The 16,290-nt window shown below is 39.4% G+C and overlaps 1 long non-coding RNA gene across 1 annotated transcript in view; it reads left to right on the forward strand.

Annotated features, from left to right (window-relative positions):
* Window positions 1-2,218, forward strand: part of LOC143270737 (uncharacterized) — a 60,765-nt gene extending 58,547 nt beyond the window's left edge. Inside the window, exon 3 of the long non-coding RNA XR_013047974.1 lies at window positions 399-2,218. This is a non-coding gene — a long non-coding RNA (uncharacterized LOC143270737). The remainder of the gene's footprint in view (window positions 1-398) is intronic.
* Window positions 2,219-16,290: the final 14,072 nt, after the last annotated feature.

The following is a 16,290-nucleotide window of genomic DNA, read 5'->3' on the forward strand; positions in this document are numbered from 1 at the left end:
ATTGCTCTATATATAAATAAAACACTGGTTGGCAAGTGGCCAGGCAGGAAGTAGGTGGGACAAGGAGAGAGGAGAATTCTGGGAAGCGGAAGGCTGAGGAGAGAGACACTGCAGCCACCGCGAGGAGAAGAGCATGTAAAGACGCTGAGAAGCCACCAGCCACGTGGCAAGGTATAGATTTATAAAAATGGGTTAATTTAAGATAAAAGAACAGTTAGCAAGAAGCCTGCCACGGCCATACAGTTTATAAGTGATATAAGCGTCTGAGTGATTATTTTATAAGTGGATTGTGGGACTGCGGGGCTTGGGGAACCTGGAGAGAAGCCCTCCAGCTACAAATGGCGCCCAACGGCTCGAGTTTCCACCTTAAACCTGAGATTCTGCTTTTGTTTCCACAGAAAGCCAGAGGCTGTGGATTTGTTCCAGATTAAGATACATCAGGTTTCACCAGCCAAGACCCCCTGAAAGGCCTCCGGTGACACCATGGCCCAGATGATCCAACATCCAGAGCGGTTTCAAGGCAACTGGTTCACACAATACAGCCTCACGGACTACCCCATAGGCCTAAAAATTTTCTTTGCATCCCCATAAGATACAGCGCCCCCCTCCAGCAGTAAGTAGTAAGAGATGCTACGCCCAAATTCCCAAATATACCAAGCTGGCTTTAGAGGTGGAATTGGCTCACTCCCCCTCTAAACCCAGACATATTGCTTTAAAAAAAATGGTTAAGAGATTCTTGTGTCCCAAATCAAAAGAGCCCTCTGGTGTGGGACAGAGAAAAACCAATATTTTTATTTAAAACAGGTTGATTATAAATGTGATCTCTTTCTAAAAAAGAAAAGGGGATATGATATAGATATATAGGAGAATGTGGAGATGATGAGATAAAAGGGTAGATTAATGAACCTGCTTTTAAAGAAAACTTGTTTGAAATGTCTTTACATTGGTATAGATTTTAGTTCATGTTTAAAATGTTTTACATTGGTATAAATTTTAGTTTATTGATACAAACTTTAAGTTAATTTTGTTATACTATATATATGTTTCTATTCTTGTTTGAGGTATTATGTTTATGTAACTCATTTAAAATTGTAATGGATAATTAAAAATAGATTAATAATTAGTCATCTATGATAATCATATTTGTAGCCATGTTAGTTAAGTCTTCTAGGTATACATAGATATATTTCAGATAGATAGGTAATCTTCAAACACTTCATAGACCTGGAGAATATGACATTTAAATAACTTAGAATTCTGTTGACGTGAGACACAATTGCTCCTGGCTGCACCAATTTGATCCCGAGAAAATGTTGGGCTTCTAAGACATTTCCATTGGGAAGTTTGTCTTCTTGGCACAAAATGGCCTACTGGGCAAAGAACTGCCCTTGCCTTGATGGCTGACAGTACAAATGCAATGCTGTCCTTTCTGGACAAACGGGACACAAGGAAAGCGACCACTGTACTCTGCCAAGACAGGGTAAGATGGTCTTTCAGAAATCCTGCTTCTGAAAATGGTCTGTCAGATACTCTAGGCCTATAGCCAATTTGAATGCACCAACAATGCTGAAAAACATTAGGTGACTGTCCAGGCTGCCAGCTGTCTTGGTCTACTCTTGCAAGATTCCCGAAAGTTGCTTGCATCCATCTACCATTTCTCAGGGACCATTATGTTCCTTCTCAGGTCTTTGATGTGGTTGAAAACTAGATAGTTGTAATTTCCTCAGTTATGATAAAAGATAAGTTAGATATAAAACCTTAAACTCACAAATATAAGATAGATAGGACATCTTCTTTAATATTGTAACTATAATTCTTGCTCGGTAATTGTCTTGTTATATGTAATTTTACCATGTTAAAGTTAAAACCTTCCTTTTTAAAAAAAGAAGAAAAGGGGAAGTGCTGTGGATATTGCTCTATATATAAATAAAACACTGGTTGGCAAGTGGCCAGGCAGGAAGTAGGTGGGACAAGGAGAGAGGAGAATTCTGGGAAGCGGAAGGCTGAGGAGAGAGACACTGCAGCCACCGCGAGGAGAAGAGCATGTAAAGACGCTGAGAAGCCACCAGCCACGTGGCAAGGTATAGATTTATAAAAATGGGTTAATTTAAGATAAAAGAACAGTTAGCAAGAAGCCTGCCACGGCCATACAGTTTATAAGTGATATAAGCGTCTGAGTGATTATTTTATAAGTGGATTGTGGGACTGCGGGGCTTGGGGAACCTGGAGAGAAGCCCTCCAGCTACAGAAGTCCAAAACATACTCAAAGCAATGTAGACTATTGACTTTTGCCCTTGGTTGCCTCTCAGAACCTGAAAGGAAGACCTATTTATTACTTGTGTTTTTGTTTGTTTAATTAATTTATTTATTTTATATCCTGACAGTAGTTTCCCCTCCTTCTCTCCTCCCATTCTCTCCCCTCCCCTCCCCTCCCTTCTACTCCAATCCACTCCTCCTCTGTTTCTGTTCAGAAATGGGCTAGGCAAGGCAATCCAGTATGAGGAATGGGTTCCTAAGAGCCAGCCAAAGCATTAGGGACAGCCCCTGCTCCCAATGTTAGGAGTACCACAAGTAGACCAAGCTACACAACAGTCACATATATGCAGAGGGCTCGTTTTTTGTTTGTTTGTTATGAGATAGGGTTTCTCTGTGTAACAGTCCTGGTTGTCCTGGAACCCACTTTGTAGACCAGGCTGGCCTCGAACTCACAAAGATCCACCTGCCTCTGCCTCTTGCGTGCTGGCATTAAAGGAGTGCATCACCACCACCTGGTAAGACCTATTACTTAATACATCACACACTTCAGACACAGGACTTAGAGAAGTTAAAATGAAACTGACCTGGAAGCCTCATCACTGAGGACAAGATCTCATAGTATCTAAATTGCTTTGGAAGGTACCAAGGGAGAAAAGTAATCAGAGTTTCACAAAGCTGTACAGCCTATGACCCACAAAAGTGAATAGAATGGCAAAAACATTCAAGGGTACAATACCACAGAAGGTACAAAACAGTTATCTAATATGTCTTAGTGGCCATTCAGTTGAAAGTAATTCATGCCTGCTACTGTAAACCTCCCCTTGGCTGGTGAAATCATAGAACCTGCTATTATCACTTTCCCAAGCCAGCATAATTGAAAGCTGCCTTCTAAATCCTTATATACACAGGTAAGTATAACTCTCTGTCTTCGGTTTGGGTTTCTATTGCTGTGAAGAGACACCATGACCACAGCAACTCTTGCAAGAGAAAATTGGGCTGGCTTAGTTTCCGAGGTTTAGTCCATTATCATGATGGCAGGTTATACTGGTGCAGACCTAATGATACAGAAGGAGTTGAGAGTTCTGCAACTTGATCCACAGGCAGCCAAAGGAGTTTGTGTCCAGATGGGCAAAACTTGAGCTTATGAGACCTCAAAGCCCGCCTTCACAGTGACACACTTCCTCCAACAAGGCCACACCTACTTCAACAAGGTCATACCTCCTAATAGTGCCACTCCATATGGACCACGTATTCAAACACATGAGTCTGTGGGGGCCAGACCTATTCAAACCACCACACTCTCACCTCTCTTTCATCAAAGAAGCTTCTTTTTTTCTTTCTTTCTTTTTTTTACAACAGATAGAATTTACACAAATTCATAACCAATCAAAATGCAGAGGACTGGTGACCACGGGGTACCAGTCCCACTTGATGCACCTAAAGCTCAGGAGATATTGAGAAAATGGGGGCAGAAAGATTATAAAAGTCAGAGGACCACAGAATTTGCAACACGATAATATCTTCTATATATAAACGGGAGTTGCACCCATGAAATTTTAACACTATGGTCTCCTAAATAAGACCTGCACAATGATAATACCACTTGACATACCAATGTGGATGGAAGAAATCTCACAGAGTCTCATCTCTAGCAATTAATAGCTGCTGAGAGGGGGAGAATTGGCTTTCTCCATGAATGAGACTCCTCATAGATTATCCATTCCCAGGTAGTCAGCCCTGAACATATTTACATACAACAACACTAAATGGACTCAGTAGGTTGAATTTATATATACATGTAATGATAATAATTTAAAAAAGAAGAGATCATGAATTTGGGAGTGATTGGGGGGCAAGAGGAGAAGTAGAAGGAGGAATGTGTGGAAATGATGTCAGTAGTCATGTATGGAATTTTAAAAAAAATACAAAAGAAATAGTGTTTGAACAGTAAAAAATAATTTAAAAATATAAATTACACATACACACACATACACACTCTGCTTATAGATTTGCACAATGAGATTCAAGTCAACTGACATTCCTTGCTATGGGACCAAAAGTATTCATTCCTAAGAATAGAAACTGCCTACGGAAGAAATGACAGGAAAGATTGATGATATTGGCAGCTTGGTACAAGTCAGCTTCTGTCCTATCAGGCCAGTAAAGTCACCTGATCAAAGACAATGAGATAATTACCTACACAGAATCTCAGTAGAGCACCTTGACCTGAGCTCAGCAAGGCCATGACACTACCCTCAGATTCCTAATCCCTTGTACCCATTTACCAAATCTTCCATAGTTTACATAAACATACTCTTATGAAATTTGGCAACTGTGAAATGGAATTTCACACAGAAATTTGTTCTCATAAATGTTCACAGCCCTCACTTAGGAACGGGGATGCCAACATCTAGTCTCTAAGTATTATATGTTAATATTGTATAAACATGCTTCTAACATGGCTAAAAGTAAAGTGGGAAACTCCAATGTCATAAGAGTACCTTAGTAAATATTAAGGAATTGCTTGGGACTCATTCCAGGATGACCCTCAGTAGCCTGTGAACTTGGAGAAACACTTGAAGTCAATTCAGACCTTACTATTCATTTTTGAACTGTTAGAGTTCATATTTTAAAACTATTGTTTAAGTGCTGGGTACTTTTGTAAACCCCAGGTTTTCTGAGAATTCTGAGATTGATTTAAACAGCTTGAGCCATGTCCAGTATCTTCCTAAACATACTAGCTTGTGCTGAGGCTGGAAATGCGCTGAAGGAGGTAGCCAGGCAGCTTCATGGGTTTGGCTTGGCACAATCCCCTATTGCTTGTTCATCTTTGGAATGGAATGGTCTCTTTTGTCAAAAAACTTACCCCTCCCTCAAGTTACCTTTCCACAGCTCCCGAGTATGCCTTCTTTAGCAATCACACTGAATAAAGGCAGATGAGAATTCCCATGGGCTGGTAAATGTGGTATGGGCTGATTTGAAATGGTGATTCATGGACTTCATAAAGTCAGTCTATAGGCAAACAAAGACTAGAAGATAGACGTGCTTGTTTACCCTGAACCTGTAGGGCAATGATTAAAACTCTGGAGGACTTGCATTCCTCCATATGGGGGAAATGAAGAGATGAATATGTCTTTAAATAACTTGTGAGTGGAGCTACATCAGTCAGACTCTTTCATCATTGTCACAAACACCTGAGAAAACAGTCTAAAAGGAAGAATGGTTACTTTTGGCTCATTCTTTCAGAGGCTTTGTCATGGGGTCAGTCAGATCTGTTGCTATGGAAATGAGGGAAGGCAACACCATGGTGGGGAAAGCATGTGGCAGATGATGCTTTGAGGAACATTGGGCTATAAGAAACACTTTCTGTTGAGACAGCTTGGAGACCTGATATGAGACAAAATGGCTAGAGTAGACTATCCGGGGAAGGGGGCTCTCAGTCAGCACAAAATCGTTAATAGCAGACATCCAGAGAACCCCAAGGTAAACAGTGATGTAATCTGTTATATGACTGTTTCCAGCAGAATGCCCCCTTTATTTGGGTTTTATATAAATGTGACCTCGAGATCAGAGACAAGAGGCTTAGTCTGAGCTTTAGTTTTAGCCTCTGCCTTCCCAGACTGCCTGTCTGTCTGTCTGTCTGTCTGTAGGCCTGTGTGCCTGCCTTGTGTGGCCTTTGTGCCAGTCTGCATGTGTATCTCTGCCAGTTTGTATGTGGCCAGTGAGTGTTGATCATGTGTGCGGGTACCTGCAAGCCATTGCCTGCCTATCATACTGTTCTAATAAAAAAAAATGTGTCCTGTAGTGGGTAGCCTTAATAATTTCACCATTAATGTCCCATCTTCATGGGGCTGCTCAGAGTCTTTTCAGCTTCCATCCTCCTGTGACCCCTCACTTTCCTGGCATTGGAGCGTGAAATTACAGCTGCTTGCCTGATTATAACTAGGAAGTAGGAAGATATTTCATGAAAGGGCCCAAACCAAAACATTTTCTACAAGCATGCCCAAAAGTGACCCATCTCATCTGGGTATGCCCCATTTTTAAAATATTCAGCATCTCCCAAAATAGTACCACCAAGTGAGGCAAAGTCTGTAACACATCTGAGCTTTGAGAGCATTTCATATTCAAACATTAACATAGGAAACCCTGACTCAGGTCAGTCTTGTAATCTATTGGTTTCTATATAATATCTGAGTGACTATAAAATATTCCCTGAATTTCTGTAATTTTTCAAGCTTTTGTTTCCTTTCAGTGTCTTGATTAGTATACCAGCTCTCTTCAACAAGTGACCCCTTCATATACTCTTGAAGTTCCTCAGAAATTAGGTTTTTAAAAGGATGCTCACAATATAGCATGGGGTATATAGTGGGAGCATGCATATATGCATGTATGCAATGGAAGTGAACACAGCTTCCAAAAAGTAAACTAGACCACTATGCAGCAAATTGCAATGATGTGAAGTTTCATGAGCAAAGTAAATCAAGTATGAAATATAGTTCAAGATATTATGTCTGGGAAAAATTACCACTCAGATACAATGATACATATACCTGCCTCTGTAGCTGAAAGTTTTTCTGTATCCCACCCAGTCTGCAGCCACTCAGACCCAAGTAAACATACAGAGGCTTATACTAATTAAAACAGCTCAGCCATTAGCTCAGGCTTCCTACTGACTAGCTCTTACACTTAAACTCAGCCTGTTTCTGTTAATCTATATGTTGCCATGTGATTTGTGGCTTTACCTGTGTTCCATTACATGCTGCTCCCTGCACAGTGGACTGGCATCTCCTGACTCAGCCTTTCTTTTCCCAGAATTCTCCTTGTCTGCTTGTCCCGCCAATACTTCCTGCCTGGCTACTGGCCAATCAGGGCTTTATTAAACCAGTGTACAAAAGCATTATCCCACAGCATGCCTCTTTCTTTAAGGTGAGGAATATGGATCCTCTGAGCATTAGTTCACAAATATGTGACTTTGAACTGCTATGGTTGATGGACCATATTCTGAATTCTTGCCACTGGGAAATGCTAACTGTACTCCCATTCTGATTTATTATTGTGTATAGTATGTGTATTATTACTCTGTGGAAATGTTGGATCTATTACAGTACTTTCCCAAGAGAAATTTTAAGAAGCAGTTGCTGTTTGGAAAATCAGCTCATAGACACTTTGATGCAGACTTATGGCCACCTTCCTTAATTCTTATCTGTTTTTTTTTTTGTTTGTTTGTTTGTTTTGAAACATTTTAATGGGAAGAATCCAACAGTTTTTACTTATGTGACTCCTGTCTGGCAGTATTAGAAAATAATACTATTTCATATCTATTTACTAAGAATAATAACTTTAAATCCATTTCCTAATTCAATACAAAAATTTATGTTTTCTGAAAAAGTACTCATAGTTAATATTCATTCATAATGTTGACACTCAGTTTAATTTATTGGATTATGAAGTTTGCTAGGATATTTAAAATCACAGAGCTTGTGAGTGGTACTTGAAAGACTCAAACCTATATCTGTTTTTTGCCAGAATCTCATGTTCTCTTGAATATGAAAAGGTTAACCATGCCCTTTCTTAAACTGGAAAAACTCACGTTGATGTGTGGTTTTTGTTCTGAGAACCTGTGGAGTCATCCAGTCCTATAGGTTGCATAGAGCTATATCTCTAATCCAATGTGCCCTTTTGGTGGAGCCCATACAGAGTTTGTTGTGCTTAGTAATTCAAGCACCCATTGGTGTGTTCGAGTTGGCTCAGAAAACCATATGAGATTTGGTTTTCTGTTTAACTTTCCATGTCAAGGTCTAGTGGCATCATCTCAGTAGCTAAAATAAAAATAGAGAGTTATTAAAGCAGGTCCACAGCCCAAATGAGAACTGTGGGCCTTTCTTCCTGAGAATGGTTTATTTTCCTGTTTCTGTGTAGGACTAGCCACAGAGGAATGGCCTCTTAGGTTATAAATAGCAGGAAGTGCTGCATCATACTATGTCCTTAGTGTGAGTGGCTGTGTGTGTGACAAACTCTGTGTGCTTGTGTTCTCTGATGATGGTCTTTTGCAATCTCTGTGAACCTATTGAATTGTTTCTTAAAAGATTTAAATGTAGTTTTATAAGAACTAGTTCCAAAAAGCATTATTCAATGATGGCATGTTTTCACTGTAATTAATAGAGCAGATTCCCAAATATCACATGCTCAGTTTTATCTCTTTATTACCCTAGAGCACTGTGTACTTTGTGAGGATTGTTTATGTTCTCAGCAGCCATTTTGTCCTCACCAACCTTCAAAGGAACATCTGTCCTAATGCAGGCTCAACTTGTCTGCCCCTGCCAAAACTAGTTGTTGGTTTTTCTTCCCCTGGCATTCATGTTTTATCTTCATTTTTCCTTTAAAAATACATTTATTTGCTCCTTTGTGTGCATGGGGTGAAGATGTGAAAGCCAGAGGGCAACTTGATGGGGTACGTTGCTCTCACCATTCAGGTCCCTGGTATCATACCCAGGTCCTCCTGCTTGGCACCAGAGAGCCAGAAGAAAGACTTACAGTTAGCTCTGGTAAATTGGACTCAAAGCTAAATCTCCAGGTACATATTCTATGCCCTTTGTTTTTCTATAAATAATAACACTGCTTCAAGCAAGCTATAGTAAAACTGAGAATTTCTCTCTTTCCCAATTCTTGTCAAAATCTAAAACAAAAATAAATTTTCTGTTCCTTCCTATATATTGTCCTTTTCTCTAAATGCAGGTGAGCATTTGAACTCAGAGCCTGACCTTCTGGCTGGGGTTCGAGTAAGATGAGGATTTATGTGAATCTCCTGGTGCCTTGGAATGCTAACACCAAAGAGAGCATTTTAAATGAGATTCCTGTTTCTATGACAACTAGGATATGTCAACTTTTTACTCAAGGCAGAAATGTTAAACAAAGCTGTTTACAGGCTAGAAAGGGCAAACAGCAAAAATGAGGCCTAATAAGTGGTGTGTGTATGTGTGTGTGTGTGTGTGTGTGTGTGTGTGTGTGTGTGTGTATGTGTGTGTATGTGTGAGGTAAGATATTTTATTAGATATTAGAGGCTGAAAATCTTCCTGCTTTGTTAAATAGTCTAGAAGTTCATACCACAGAGAATCTGAGGTTATGAGTCAGTCACCTGTCAGCTTTTTTGTGTGTTTTTTTTTGTCCTTAGATTACCCCATGACATGTAAAAGTATTATTTTGTGAATTCTTTAAGAACTCTTCAATTGCCTCTGTTCTGCTGTCCCCCACTCTAGAGCTCCCTCCTCCCTGGTCCCTTTTTAGTTTCCTGGTTTCTGCTCTTGCTCCAGATTACATACTAACACCTGTAAATTCGGAGCTAAGAACCACAAGTAAGAGAGAACATGTGACATTAGTCTTTCTCAGTCTGAGTTTCCTTGCTCAGTATAATATGTTCTATTTCCATCCATTTACCTGCACATTTCATTATTTCATTGTTCTTTACAATTGAGCAGAATTCCATTGTGTATGTGTCCCACATTTTCATTTTTCGTTCATCAATTGAAGGACATGTAAGTTGTTTCCGCTTTCTAGCTGTTGTGACTAGAGCAGCAGTTAACATGGCTGAGCAAGTATCTGTGGAGTAGAATATCAAGGCCTTTGGGCATGTGAGGGATTTAAGTGGGAAGGGAGCAGGAAGAAGAGCCTTAGCTAGGGAGTGCGGATGGAGCAGGGCTTTAACTGGGGAAGGAAGAAGGCTGGCAAAAGAGAATGAGGGAGGAGGGATCAGTAACAACTAAAGATGCTTGAAAAAAAACAGGGTGCCAGTCACTTTTACTTTATATTTATCTAAAATTATATATAATGTAGATATTCATATATATATATATATATATATATATATATATATATATATATATATATATATATATATAAAGTTATGCCACTTAGGGTGATAATGCTCTCCCAAGAACCATTCACTGTCTAACAAAAATCCTAGTACTTAGTGTGAGGAAGCCCCTCTTGAGTTGTTACTTAGAGGAGTTCAAGAGACCACAAAAACAATATAGGCTGTTGCCATTGTCTTTGGTTGTCTCCCAGAACATCAAGACAAGGCCCTATTGTTGAAGGCATGATATAGTTCAGACTTAGAAGTTGTAGTAATTGAGCTGGAAATGATCTGACAGTCATTTGAGTATAAAGATGCAGGGATTATCCAATAAATTTTGAATGCCTAGTTAATCCATCTAAGTTGATGATAGAAGGAGTTTACATGGGTGATCTATGTGGAAGTTTTGTTCTCTCTTTCCTAACTTGACAGTAGATCATCATTCTAGTTTCATTACAATTAGAGGTAACAGTCCATTATTGCTGGGAAGTCAAGGTAAAAACTGTAGTATCACTTCTACAGTAAATAGCCAAGAAAGGATAAGTGTAATCCCTTTTTGGTGGTATGAATGGGAAGGGCCACCATAGGCTCATATATTTGAATACTTGGTCTCCAGTTGGTAGAACTGTTTGGAAAGGATTAGCAGGTGTGGCCTTATTAGAGGAGATATGTCATTGGGAGCAGGCTTTGAGGTTTCAAAAGACTCACACCATTCCCAGTGTGCTCTCTGCCTCCTGCTTGTGGATCAAGCTGTGAACTCCCAGCTGCTGATCCAGCTGCCTGCCACAGTCCCTTCACTCTGCCACCACAACTGCTAAACATCTGGAACCATAAGCCTGATTAAAATATTTCTTTTATAATTTCCCTGATGGTGATGTTTTAGCATAGCAATTGAAAAGAAAGTAATACAGAAGTTGGTATAAGGATGTGGGTGGGCTATTGCTGTGAAGACCTTGACCATGTTGTTTTTGGAGGAATGTGGAAAACATAGGACTTAAGAGTAGATAAGAAGCTGAATGCTGTAAGCAAGGTTTAATTGGCCATCCTAGTAGGAGCTTAGAAGACAGTGCTGAGAGCTATGTGGACTTTGAAGGCCCAACTTAAGAGATTTCAGTGAGGGATGATAGTAGCAGCTAGTCTAGAGATCATTTTTGTGATACTTCCATAAAGAATATGGCTACCTTTTGCATTTGTTCTAAGAGTTTGTCTGAGGCTAAATTAAAAGGCACAGGACTAATTCCTTTGGCAGAATAGATTTTAATACAGCCGTATCTTGTCTGTCTTGCATGGTTATTAGTAATGACTTTTTTTGTGATATATATTTTTTATTTTACAATATCATTCAGTTCTACATATCAGCCACGGGTTCCCCTATTCTCCCCCCTCCCACGCCCTCCCCTTACCCCCAGCCCACCCTCCATTCCCACCTCCTCCAGGACAAGTCCTCCCCCGAGGACTGTGATCAATTTGGTAGACTCAGTCCAGGGAGGTCCAGTCCCTTCCTCCCAGACTAAGCCAAGTGTCCCTGCATAAGTTCCAGGTTTCAGACAGCCAACTCATGCAATGAGCACAGGACTTGGTCCCACTGCCTAGATGCCTCCCAAACTGATCAAGCCAATCAACTGTCTCACCTATTCAGAGGGCCTGATCCAGCTGGGAGCCCCTCAGCCTTTGGTTCATAGGTCATGTGTTTCCATTCATTTGGCTATTTTTTTTTAATAATTGAGTAAAACTGAAATTTATTATATGCCACAGTCGTCCTAGGGACCTCCATGCTATATATATAGCCTCTATGGTTCTATGGGTTGTGGTCTGATTGTTCTTTATTTTATATCTAGAATCCACCAATGAGTGAGTACATACCATAACTGTCTTTCTGGGTTTGGGTTACCTCACTCAGGATGATTTTTTCTAGTTCCATCCATTTGCCTGCAAATTTCATGCTTTCATTGTTTTTCTCTGCTGAGTAGTACTCCATTGTGTATATGTACCACATTTTTTTCATCCATTCTTCCGTTGATGGGCATCTAGGTTGTTTCCAGGTTCTGGCTATTACAAATAGTGCTGCTATGAACATAGCTGAGCATGTATCTTTATGGTATAAATCAGCATTCCTTGGGTAGATGCCCAAGAGTGGGATGGCTGGGTCTTGAGGTAGTTCGATTCCTAATTTTCTGAGAAACCGCCATACTGATTTCCACAGTGGTTGTACAAGTTTACATTCCCACCAACAGTGGAGGAGTGTTCCCTTTGCTCCACATCCTCTCCAACATTGGTTGTCATTGGTGTTTTTGATCGTAGCCATTCTGACAGGTGTAAGGTGGTATCTCAGAGTCGTTTTGATTTGCATTTCTCTGATGATTAAGGATGTTGAGCATTTCTTTAAATGTCTTTCAGCCATTTGTAGTTCTTGTTTTGTGAATTCTCTGTTTAGCTCTTTAGCCCATTTTTTAATTGGACTGTTCAGTGCTTTGATGTCTAGTTTCTTGAGTTCTTTATATATTGTGGAGATCAATCCTCTGTCAGATGTGGGGTTGGTGAAGATCTTTTCCCAATCTGTTGGCTGTCTTTTTGTCTTACTGACTGTGTCTTTTGCCCTGCAAAAGCTTCTCAGTTTTGAGAGGTCCCATTTATTAATGGTTGTGCTCAGGGTCTGTGCTGTCGGTGTTTTATTTAGGAAATGGTCTCCGGTGCCAATGCGTTCAAGAGTGCTTCCTATTTTCTTTTCTATTAAGTTTAGTGTAACTGGATTTATGTTTAGGTCTTTGATCCACTTGGACTTGAGTTTTGTGCATGGTGACAGATATGGATCTATTTGTAATCTTTTACATATTGACATCCAGTTATGCCAGCACCATTTGTTGAAGATACTTTCTTTGTTCCATTGTATAGTTTTGGCTCCTTTGTCAAAAACCAGGTGTTCATATGTGCATGGATTAATGTCAGGGTCTTCAATTCGATTCCATTGGTCCGTATGTCGGTTTTTATACCAGTACCAAGCTGTTTTTATTACTATAGCTCTATAGTAGAGTTTGAGGTCCGGGATGGTGATGCCTCCAAGGGTTGCTTTATCGTATAGGATTCTTTTAGCTATCCTGGGTCTTTTGTTTTTCCATATAAAGTTGAGTATTTTTTCTTTCCAAGTCTGTGAAGAATTGTGTTGGGATTTTGATGGGGATTGCATTGAATCTGTAGATTACTTTTGGTAAGATTGCCATTTTTACTATGTTAATCCTACCTATTCATGAGCATGGGAGATCCTTCCATTTTCTGATATCTTCTTCAATTTCTTTCTTTAGAGATTTAAAGTTCTTATCAAAAAGGTCTTTCACTTGTTTAGTTAGTGTTATCCCAAGGTATTTTATATTATTTGTGGCTATTGTAAAGGGTGATGTTTCTCTGACTTCTTTCTCAGCCCTTTTATCATTTGTGTATAGGAGGGCTACTGATTTTTTTTGAGTTGATCTTGTATCCTGCCACTTTACTGAAGGAGTTTATCAGCTGTAGAAGTTCCCTGGTAGAGTTTTTGGGGTCACTTATGTATACTATCATATCATCTGCAAATAGTGAAAGTTTGACTTCTTCCTTGCCAATTTGTATCCCTTTGATCTCCTTTTGTTGTCTTATTGCTCTAGCTAAAACTTCTAGTACTATATTGAATAAATATGGGGAGAGTGGACAGCCTTGTCTTGTTCCTGAATTTAGTGGTATCGCTTTGAGTTTCTCTCCATTTAATTTGATGTTTGCTGTTGGCTTGCTATAAATTGCTTTTATTATGCTTAGAAATGTTCCTTGTATTCCTAATCTTTCTAAGACCTTTATCATGAAGGGGTGTTGGATTTTGTCAAAGGCTTTTTCAGCATCTAAGGAGATGATCATGTGGTTTTTTTCTTTCAGTTTGTTTATATGGTGTATTACATTGACTGATTTCCGTATGTTGAACCATCCTTGCATCCCTGGGATGAATCCTACTTGGTTGTGATGGATGATTGTTTTGATGTATTCTTGGATTCGGTTTGCCAATATTTTGTTGAGTATTTTTGCATCAATGTTCATGAGGGAGATTGGTCTGTAGTTCTCTTTCTTTGTTGCATCTTTGTGTGGTTTTGGGTATCAGGGTAATTGTAGCCTCATAAAAAGAGTTTGGTAGTGTTCCTTCTGTTTCTATTGTGTGGAACACTTTGAAGAGGATTGGTATTAGTTCTTCTTTGAAAGTCTGGTAGAATTCTGCACTGAAACCATCTGGTCCTGGGCTTTTTTTGGTTGGGAGACTTTTGATGACTGTTTCTATTTCTTTAGGGGTAATTGGTCTATTTAAATGGTTTATCTGGTCTTGATTTAATTTTGGTATGTGGTATTTATCCAGAAAATTGTCCATTTCTTCCTGGTTTTCCATTTTTGTGGAGTACAGGTTTTTGAAGTATGATCTGATGATTCTCTGGATTTCCTCATTGTCTGTTGTTATGTCTCCCTTTTCATTTCTGATTTTGTGAATTTGGGTGCTCTCTCTTTGCCTTTTGGTTAATTTGGCTAGTGGTTTGTCTATCTTGTTGATTTTTTCAAAGAACCAACTCTTTGTTTCATTGATTTTTTGTATTGTTCTCTTGTTTTCTATTTCGTTGATTTCAGCCCTCAATTTGATTATTTCCTGGCGTCTATTTCTCCTGGGTGAGTTTGTTTCTTTTTGTTCTAGAGCTTTCAGTTGTGCTGTTAATTCATTGGTATGGGATTGCTCCATCTTCTTTATGTGTGCATTTAGAGCTATGAATTTTCCTCTTAGCACTGCTTTCATAGTGTCCCATAAGTTTGGGTATGTTGTACTTTCATTTTCATTGAATTCTAGAAACTCTTTAATTTCTGTCTTTATTTCTTCCTTGACCCATTGATGTTTCAGGTGGGCATTATTCAGTTTCCATGAGTTTGTGGGTTTTCTATAATTTTTGTTGTTATTGAGTTCTAACTTTAAGGCATGGTGGTCTGATAAGATACAGGAGGTTATTCCAATTTTTTTGTATCTGTTGAGATTTGTTTTGTGTCCAAGCATGTGGTCAATTTTTGAGAAGGTTCCATGGGGTGCTGAGAAGAAGGTATATTCTTTTGTGTTAGGATGGAATATTCTGTAGATATCTATTAGGTCCATTTGAGTCATAACATCTGTTAGGTCCTTTATTTCTTTGTTAAGTTTCAGTCTGGTAGATCTATCTTTTGGTGAGAGTGGTGTGTTAAAATCTCCCACTACTAATGTGTGGGGTTTGATGTGCATTTTAAACTTTAGTAGTGTTTCTTTTATGAATGTGGGTGCTTTTGTATTTGGAGCATAAATGTTTAGAATCGAGACTTCATCTTGGTGGATTTTTCCCGTGATGAATATGTAATGTCCATCCTGGTCTCTTTTGATTGATTTTAGTTTGAAGTCTATTTTATTAGATATTAGGATAGCTACACCAGCTTGTTTCTTAGGTCCATTTGCTTGGAAAACCTTTTCCCAGCCCTTTACTCGGAGGTAGTGTCTGTCTTTGGAGTTAAGGTGTGTTTCTTGTATGCAGCATATGGATGGGTCCTGTTTTCTTGTTTTTTTTTTTTTTTTTTTTTTTTTGGTTTTTCGAGACAGGGTTTCTCTGTATAGCTTTGCGCCTTTCCTGGAACTCACTTGGTAGCCCAGGCTGGCCTCGAACTCACAGAGATCCGCCTGCCTCTGCCTCCCGAGTGCTGGGATTAAAGGCGTGCGCCACCACCGCCCGGCGGGTCCTGTTTTCTTATCCATTCTGTTAGCCTGTGTCTTTTTATGGGTGAGTTGAGACCATTGATATTGATGGATATTAATGACCAGTGATTGTTAATTCCTGTTATTTTTTTGGTTGTGTTGTGTTGTCCTTCTGTGATGTATGTTGGTGTAGGATTATCTATTGCTTGATTTTTCATGGATGTGTTTAACTTCTTTGGGTTGAATTTTCCCTTCTAGTGCTTTCTGTAGGGCTGGGTTTGTGGACAGGTATTGATTAAATCTGGTTTTATCCTGGAATATTTTGTTTACTCCGCCTATGGTGATTGAGAGTTTTGCTGGGTATAATAGTCTGGGTTGGCCGTGGTCTCTTAGTGTCTGCATGAGGTTTGTCCATGATCTTCTAGCTTTCATAGTCTCTATTGAGTAGTCTGGTGTTATTCTGATGGGTTTGCCTTTATAT

The sequence above is a fragment of the Peromyscus maniculatus genome, chromosome X (assembly GCF_049852395.1).
Source record: "Peromyscus maniculatus bairdii isolate BWxNUB_F1_BW_parent chromosome X, HU_Pman_BW_mat_3.1, whole genome shotgun sequence".
In the NCBI taxonomy this organism is placed as follows: Eukaryota; Metazoa; Chordata; class Mammalia; order Rodentia; family Cricetidae; genus Peromyscus; species Peromyscus maniculatus.